The 10,255-nt window shown below is 30.3% G+C and overlaps 1 pseudogene; it reads left to right on the top strand.

Moving 5' to 3' along the window:
* Positions 1 to 1,150: 1,150 nt before the first annotated feature.
* Positions 1,151 to 4,873, top strand: LOC107024381 (annotated as a pseudogene).
* Positions 4,874 to 10,255: the final 5,382 nt, after the last annotated feature.

Genomic DNA, 10,255 nt, shown 5'->3' with positions numbered 1-10,255 from the left:
TCTAAATTACAATATATTTCCAGTTCCTCTTTGTTTAACTAAATTCGATAACTAGTAGTGAGGATACTTGACATAAACTGGAAAATTCTTGCAACTTCGACAAACATAAAAAATCACATTACCACGATGTAAGTCCAAAATCAAGACATGTTTTGAAATTTTATCTCAACAAAACAATGGAAAAAAGAAGAAATGAAGATGATTGAAACCAGATAGAATTTAGGGATACACCAAAAATCAACGTTGAATCTCCTCCAAAGACAATAGTCAGAGTGACAAATGACTGAATCTTCGTGAATCATGGCAACAAGAGTAGGCTCTAGTTTACTAGCTGAACGAGTATCGTTCGTACCTCATTGAGCAATCAACAAATTCGACTTCAACAAGAACGATTTTTCACTTTAAACAAAGACCAATCTGAAAATTCAATAATAGAGTTGCAAGTAACATATTCCATAAGCTAAAGCATCATTAGGATAAGGAGCTGTTATGTAGTAATTATAGCCTTGATTGGTGTCACAATTTGCAATGCTTCAACAACATGTAAGCCCAACTTAGTGCCATTGCAAATATAGTTAATCTCTTTGGTATTTGGTTCACTTCTCACAAAACTATTAAACAAAAACATTCCAATTATAAGGAATGTGGTTAGAATTTTCATTCTCAAAATTGAATCCATATGTATCTAGCCTCTCTATTATTGTACATCTTCCTATCTTCTATTTGTTTTGAGTTCCACATATTCTTGTTTAAATAGATTTGTCCATCTCTGTTGGTTTCTCCATCAATGAAAATTAAATATTTCATGATTTTGATTAAGCTATTTTTAGTGGCTATATGCATGATTAAGCTATTTTTGATGGCTATATACATTATTAAGTTATTTTTAGTGGTTATATTCGAAAGTTCCCCCACATATTAAAGAGCTTATTGGTGGGCTATTGAATTTCAAAGAATTATAATTAAAAATTCAGTCCGAAGCAAATTCAAATTTTACCCAAATAATCACAAATTTTATATTATTAATCTCGTCAACGTTTCATTAGCTCTTTTGAAACATCAAAAATTCGAAACAAAATTCGTTTTCAGCAAAATCAATTTTGAGATATTGACCTTTAAGCTCTTACAAAATATTTTTGAAATAACCTCCAAGGCTCACTTCGAATATTTTATTTCTTCTCTTCAAAGTTACAAAACACATCTTCAAATTGAGAAATGTTAATCATATTTTTTCCTATAGATTCCCCTAATTATGATTGTTAAAAAGAAAAGAAATGTATCTATATTTTAAAGATGAAATATGAACATACAAAATTTAAAATTTCTCAATTTACTATTAATAATATGATTGTATAACCACATTGATACAATGAAAATATTAAAACCATATATTTTAAAAATCTTCTAGTCCTGATTAAAATGGCGTTAAAATTCGATCTATCAAATAAAACAAATGGAATATAATTAATTATTTAAAAGGAACAATTAAAACCAATTAGTCTAAATAATAAAATTTCATTTAATATAATAGTATGTCTTATTAAATAAAGCACAAAGTACAGAAATATCCTGATATTTTCCCAGGAGACTTATTGTCAAGGGCTTTTTTGAAACAACCTTTACCTCTACGAGGTAGTGGTGCGGTTTGCATACATTTTGCTCTCTCCAGACTCTATTTGTTGTTGTTGTTGTTTGCCTTGGGGGACTTGGTGCCTTGGGACATAATTTCTTTTCTAAACACACAACTTGTCCCAATGAAGCAGTAGCCACATATATCTCAGGGTATTCTGTCGGACATTCTTCGTTGAAAAATTATACTATGAACATAAAAATTATACAAATTTAATTTTTCATACATATATATTAAATCTTGAACAACAACTTTGGCTTCACCACTACACTGAGCATAACTTGTGTGATGCAATTTAAAACTCTTGGCTTGCAGTTAGTAGAGAATATATATTTTTCTTTAGCATTCTATTATCTTTCCGGATTGTTTTTAAGCTTTAAATACTGAATTTCATCATAACAATATTATTCATCTCTCAATTCCAAATATTAGTTTCCATACACCTACCCCTCTTTTTTTCAATAGAAAATATGGATGATGCAGTTGTGTCATTTGCAGTTCAAAAATTGGATGATTTCCTCATAAAAAAAGTTTCCCTGCGTAAAAGTCTCAGAGATGAAATTACATACACTGTTTCCTCAGAGATGCAGAACAAAAGAAAAGTGGAGATCATAGAATTCAACAATGGGTGTTTGAAATCAACACTGTTGCTAATGATGTTGTTGCTATACTTGAGACTTACAGTCTCGAGGCTGGTAAAAGTGCTAGTTGTCTCAAGGTTTACGCTTGCATCTGTAGGAAGTAAAAGAGATTCTACAATGTCGCCAATGAGATACAACCACTCAAGCAACGAATTAAGGATATCTCTCGCAAACGAGAGACTTATGGTATTAGAAATATCAATAGTAATACCAGTGGAGAAGGGACAAGTAATCCATTGAGGAGAACTACCTCATATATAGATGACCAGGATTACATTTTTGTTGGACTTCAGGATGTTGTACAAACATTGCTAGCTCAACTTCTCAAACCAGACCCTCGTCAAACAGTCCTCTCCATTTATGGCATGGGCGGATTAGGCAAGACCATGCTTGCAAGAAACATCTATAACAATCCTAATATAGTCTCAAGCTTTGCTACACTTGCTTGGATATGTGTTTCTCAATAGTATAACACAATGGATCTTCTTGAAACCATCATAAAATCCATTCAAGGTTGTGCCGAGGAAACTCTAGATTTGTTGGAAAAGATGGCAGAAACAGATATAGAATAATCACCTTCTTGATCTATTAAAAGGACGCAAATACCTTGTGGTAGTTGATGATGTGTGGCAGAAAGAAGCATGGTAGAGTTTGAAAAGACCATTTCCGGATAGAAATAATGGCAGCAGAGTTATTATTACCACTCGCAACCAGGACGTCACTGAAAGAGCAGACAACAGAGGTTTTGTCCATAAACTTCGTTTCCTAAGCCAAGAAGAAAGTTGGGACCTCTTTTGTAGGAAACTAGTTGATGTTCAAGCAATGGTTCCAGCGATGGAAAGTCTAGCTAAGGATATGGTGGGAAAATGTAGAGGCTTACCTCTTGCAATTGTTGTATTGAGTGGACTACTACCACATAGATGGGGGCTAGACAAATGGCAAAACGTGAAAGACTGCCTTTGGAAAGACATTGAAGAAGACTGTATTGAAATCTCCTACATGTTAGCATTAAGCTACAACGATTTGTTAGCTGCGCTGAAGTAGTGTTTTCTCTACTTTGGTATTTTCCAGAAGATCGATGATTGATGCTGACAACATAATATGGTTGTGGATGGCAGAGGGTTTCCTCATACCAAGAGGAGAAGAAAGAATGGAAGATGTCGCTGAAGGCTACTTGGATGAGCTGATAAGACGAAGCCTGGTTCAACTGGTGGATACATTTTGGGAAAAAGTTATTAAATGTAAAATTCATGATTTACTTCGTGATCTTGCGATACAAAAGGCATTGGAGGTAAACTAATTTGACATTTATGATCCAAGAAGACCTTGAAATCTGCTTCATGTATCAGACATGTCATTCATAGTGAAGGGGAAAGGTACCTCTCATCACTTGATCATCTTTCTAACTCGAAGTTGAGGTCAATTATGTTTTTTGATACACATTTTTGTGATCTTTTCAAAGATATAAATGTGTTCCGGCATATATAGGTGTTGTACTTGGATATTAATTATGGGGATTTTATACCTAATTCCATAGGCAGTTTGTACCACCTCAAGTTGTTAAGCTTGAGAGGTGTCCGTAGTATTCCCTCCTCCATTGGCAACCTCAAGAATCTACAGACACTTTGTGTTGTAAATGATGGCGGATACTCCAACTACCCCAGAAGACAGTTGACCTAATATATTTAAGACATTTAGTCGCTTCATATTCAGAACCTCTAGTACATATAAACAAACTCACTAGTCTTCAAGTTCTTGAAGGTGTTGGATGTAATCAATGGAAAGATGTTGACCCTATTAATTTAGTGAATCTTAGAGAACTAAAGATGTATAATATTAAGAGATCTTACTCCCTAAACAACATTAGAAGCTTGAAAAACCTTACCAGTCTCAGATTGTTCGGTGAGTATGGTAACTCATCTCCATTATTACCATCCCTTGATTTTCTTAATTGTTGTGAAAAGCTCCAGAAATTGTGGTTAAGAGGGAGATAGAGAAACTGCCTCATCTGTTTCCAAATTCCATCACAATGGTGCTTCTTAAGAACTCAAGACTGACAGAAGATCCGATGCCTATTTTGGGAATGTTGTCAAACCTAAGGAATCTCATACTAGAAGATGCTTATGAAGGAAAACAAATAACGTGCAGTGATAACAACTTCAGTCAACTCGAGTTCCTTAATCTTACTGGTCTTCATAATCTAAAAAGATGGCATTTAGCCACAAGTGCAATGCCTCTCATTAAAGATCTTCTTATCCATCGTTGTTCAAATATGAAGGAGATTCCAGAGAGAATGAAAGACGTGAAGCATTTCAAACATATATGAAGTCTTATTTGATGATAGGAAAGGTAAATATACAAACAAGTCCCAATCCTACATAACATTTCTTCATTTTCTCTTTTTTTTATTTATAAATTATTAATAATATTTGTGTTTAAGCAACAGAGAAGAAGCTGCACATTCACCTTTCATCAACTTGGCTTCTCCAACCATCAATCAACTAATTGGTTGTTTTGGTTTTTCATGTTTAATTTCTTTCTGTTTTTGGCATTTCTTAGTGTGTGGAAACATGTGTTGGAATGCAATTTTTTTTTTGGATTTTGTGATGACTTAATTAACTGAACAAAGTTAGAAATGTTCTTAAATTATGTAAAATGAACAAAACTATCCTCAGTCATAGTTTTATCTAAAATTATCATTGTCTTCAATAATTTGATTTAAAAATATTATCATCTAATTGATATTAGAAAAGTTAATTTATACCGTTAAGTTCAAATCTAAGTCCTTTTGTATTTAAGTTTGACGTAAGAATATAATTCTGCACAAAATATAGCATGACTCGTGTCAGATGTCGGAGGTTTGATATTTTCAATACTTCATGAAAAATAAACCTTTTATTATATCAGAGGTACTAAATATAAATTTCAATAATCAAAAAACAAATTGGCTATAAGAAAAGACACGTATAAAGAAAAACACTAAAAATGTATGGGCGGTGTACCCCTTTTCAACCTACGTGGCACTATCTTGTGGGCTCAGCGCATGTTGACAATTTTTGTCAAGCTAGTGTCATGTAGGCCAAAAAGGGGTAGAAAATTATTTATAAAATAAGTTCAAAGGGGTAATAGGACCTTAGTATAGTATAAGTGTGTCTCTAAGATTTCGAGCATAGGAAGAGGGTACTTATGCATTTTCTCATTTTTATTTATCTATTAAATTTTCTAATGCCACTAATGATTAACTATCTCTATCATAAATAAACACTATTTTTTAAGTGTATCCCATGAAATTGACAATGATACATTATTTCTAATAAGGTTCTTGAGACCCACTTTTAAATAAAATAATAATAATAATAATAATAATAATAATAATAAATAAATAAATAAATAAATAAAAAGATACATTATCCATCTTAAAGTAACATATGTTGATCAATATTTGTACAACATGAAACAAGAATTTTTATTCGGTAACAATTTCTTGATATGCATGTGTCTATGAGTTGGAGGTGACAGCTTCTTATACAAGGTACAAACTTTAAGATGTGTGAAACACTTGCAAACATAATTAATTTTACTTATGTAACTATTTGTAGTTGAACTTTTTAAAAAATAAGGGACATGTTGTACTAAGTATAAGATATATTAGAACAAAATAAGAAAAGTAGCACCTATATCAATTCAATTGATTGAGTATAACTAAAAACAATCATACTTCTCTTTTAAAATTTAGTTACACAATATTACTTGTAAGTTTTAGTAATATCTACATTATATAAATTTTTTATACTAATTAACACATGATACACATGCAACGTATGTGTTTAGAGACTAGTAAAAAAAACCATAAATGAGCACACTCTTTAATTATGTATATGACTGCATATCTCTATCTCCCATTATCTAACTTGCTTTCCAATAATATAGCCCCCTCTTCCTATTTATAGACTTTTCTCTATATATAGTAAAAAAAATGTGTACGAAAATAAAGTAAAATCGATATAAAATATGCATATTTTGCACAAAGTTTAGAATTTCGCTTGTGTATATAAAGTATATATAAATTTGGGATAAGACACAAGTATCTATCTAGATTATGATCAAAATCTCAAAGGCACATCTTAACTAAACTAAGATCCTATTACACCTACTAACATTTCATTACAACTTACAGCAGGTTCATGAACATGACGTAGCTATTATATGTGTTCTTAAATTTCAACTATGTCTAGAATAGGTAGCGCAAAGACATTGAAAATGTGCATTGATTTTCTAAAATGAATGAAAATTGTTTGCTACGAGTTAACAACACATTCTCTCAATCAATGTGGCATACTTAGAAGATGATATTTGGTACGTGGACAATATAATATGGGGGCTTAATATTGGTAAAACAAGGAACACATGAATTATTTATGAGTCTGGTTATACCTAGCTCAACTTCAAAAACTAGCTCATGAGATGAAGATTAGCTCGTACCTAGCTATCATTAGGATAAGGAGATGTTATGTAGTAATTATAACCTTGATTTGGTGTCACAATTTGTAATGCTTCAACAACAAAAGCCAAACTTAGTGCAAGTGGATACATTGCCATTGCAAATAAAGTTAATCTCTTTGGTATTTGGTTCACTTCTCACAAAACCATTAAACAAAAACATTCCAATTATAAGGAATGTGGTTAAAATTGAATACATATGTATCTAGCCTCTCTATTATTGTATATCTTCCTATCTTCTATTTGTTTTATGTTTCACATGTTCTTGTTTAAATAGATTTTCCATCTTTATTGGTTTCTCCATCAATGAAAATTAAATATTCAATGATTTTGGTATAACTTGTTTTTAGTTTTCACTAAATATTCACAGGAAACCATATTTTCATTACAACTTTTTTTTTACTCTTCCATTTCTTTAAAACATGTTGCAAAAAATATTATTATTATTATTGTTGTATTATATTCCTACTAGGAAAACATACATGGAGTACATTATTTTTTGTACAATTACTTGTATACCCCACTAGTTATGGAACTTTAATTTACTAAATATATTATTATTGTTATCGTATTATATTATATTGTTAGGTAAACATAGTTTTTAACCAATGCATATATATGGCAGCAAAGAAATCTTGCTTTTGTACTGACGTCCATTTTTAGGATTGTCTTGCTTATATCTTTATTCTTGACTTAAACTTGTATCCAAAACTTTATTTAATCATAATCATAAATATTATTTTATATGATTTTGTGTTGTATTATATGTGACCTTCTACTTTAGTCTCTTTAAAAATCGTGAAGATAAATACATAACATAAATTGTAATTTAGAAATATCAATATTTCTTATTTAATTACACTGTTTCAGTATTGCATAAATAAATATGATCGATAAAATGTTTTGTTTGATATTTGCAGAAGGATTTTACTTTTATAAAAATGTTATTTTAAAAAACATGTACAGTATCAACTTTTAACTAATTATTTATAAATAAATAAGAAAAATTACGCGGTTAAGTAAATTTATGCTACTTAATTAGTCATTATAGTTATCGTTTGCTCTAATTACCATCCACAACTAACAGTAAATGTTAATTACATGAGGTGACTTCGAGTTTTTACAATTCGCCGCATTTGTATAATTCGCAACTAACAATTCTTCGTTTGATTTGTATATGACAGTGATTTCCTTTGAGTTTTCAGTTTTATCACTAGATACATTCAATCTTTCTTGTATAACTTGTTGAAGTTTGTATAAACATGTAGTTTTCGGATTTTGTATAGCATAATTTGTAGAATATAATTTGTATAACTGTTTAAAGTTCATATGTTTGTGTTTGTATAAATTAGTTATTTCGAGTTTTATCATATTTGTATAATTCCAAAATTGTATTACTCAATTATTCAAATACACCAAATTATACAAATTATTGCCCTCTCTCGCTCGCCTCTCTCCTCCCTCTCCCAATTTCGCTCATATCTCTCCTCTCTTTCCCATACTTGATCGCCTCTCTCCTCCCTTAACATATAGCTACGAATCGTAATTAGCAAACTACAGTTATAAACATAATTAAGCTATTTTTAATGACTATATGTATAATTAACTATTTTAGTGTCTATATGCGAAAATTTCCCTACATAAATTACTTATGGTAAGAGCTTATTGGTGGGCTATTAGTTCACAAGACTGTTTGTTGCTTGTTATAACCAAGTAGAGTTTCTGAAATGTTATTTTCCAAATTTTTATGAAAATTAACCATATAGTATTCTGCTTCTTTGAATTAATTAGTAAAAAAAGGCAAATTACAGAAAATCGTATATTTTTAAGGTAAAATTACAACCTATTTCTTAAAAGTTTATAATTACAGAAATACGTCAAACTGATACATTAATGGCCAAAAATTCAAAGCACTGATACATTAAAAAGAGGATCGGATACATGCGTTGATACATGAAAAAGAGGGTTGAATACATTAATGGAGGGTTGGATCATTAATGGAGAGTCCGGATACATTAATGGCCAAAAAATCAAAGCATTGATACATTAAAAAGAGGGTCGGATACATGCGTTGATACATTAAAAAGAGGGTTGGATACATTAATGACATTTTTTACTTAAAATAAAAATGAGGAATTTTGATATTTGTGAAACTTATAAGGGAATACTGGTAATAAGTAAACTAAAAGATCAGATTTGTATAATTATTCCTTTTTTTTTTTTTTGCTTAAAGCACTTGGATATATACCAACATTATCAATATATTTTATAATTCGAAATGTGCTCTTGATTTATCAATTAGAGCAAACAATCTTTACAAAAATCAAATGCAAGTTGATAATAAAGCACATGTGGCTGACATAGATGCATCTATACAATAGTAAATGGTCCACATGACGGGTGAGTAGACTCATTTTCACCTTTTTATACATTACAAAATTTCAGGAGTTACAATCTCAACATTAGCTGGTACAACAATAATTTTATGATGAGAACAAACAACACAAGAGAACTCTTAAAGAATTTATTATTGCTTCAATGTATATAACCACATGAATTCTCATTTATTTTCATATCACATTTGAATCGGGATGGTCATCAACCGATCATGCCAACTGATGTTTATTTTAATAAACTTCTACTTTATTTTGCGTGTCATTTCATCATCATGCCCATAATTAGTTACCACAGACAAAATGAAAAATAAGTAATCTTTCATACTTATATCCACTTTAATTGTAGTAATGAAGATCTTAAATCTTTTCATATTTTATAGTCTCGATATTTTTTCTTTGAATATGTCTTTGAAACATAAAATGTTTCTTTCGAGACTTACTATAATTTTAATATCACGAGCAATTTTATTAATTTGGATAGTCGCATATTAGGTCACCAAAGCTTACAATTAACATTGGATACAACCACATACTTCATATCATTGTTTGTGTCGTAGACATCTCTTTCAAGAAGAAACGTATATCATCATTTTCATGGTCAAAATCATTACAAGTAAAACTTGTTTCTTTATTTACTTTTGTCATTAGTATCTCCTCCCTTTTGTTTAGCATATGGTAAATATTTTTTTTTGACGTATAAAGATACATAATCAATGACTTTTTTTGTGTTCAAGGATTATTTTCTTCTTTTGTCATTCGATAGTTCATTATAAAACATACCACAATATTTTGATGTACTTTATAAAAACTAAAAATTTCTTTATTTCTCTCTAACCTCCCGTAGGGGTGAGTTGTGGTATCTATTAAATGATATATGAGTATGTCCTTATTTATAATTTTCATCATCTCTTTACACATTCACTTTTAAGAATGATCCACTTTTCATGATATTTATCACAAGTAACATTCTCTTCAAGGAATTGACTATAATCATATATTCATGCTTCATAATTATTCCTTTTATTAGAAGTTCATTGTCCTGTTTTGAAATTTATCATATTTATATGACATACTTGAAATTACTTTTG

The sequence above is a fragment of the Solanum pennellii genome, chromosome 7 (assembly GCF_001406875.1).
Source record: "Solanum pennellii chromosome 7, SPENNV200".
NCBI classification, from domain to species: domain Eukaryota; kingdom Viridiplantae; phylum Streptophyta; class Magnoliopsida; order Solanales; family Solanaceae; genus Solanum; species Solanum pennellii.
This window is presented reverse-complemented; position numbering and strand designations above follow the sequence as displayed.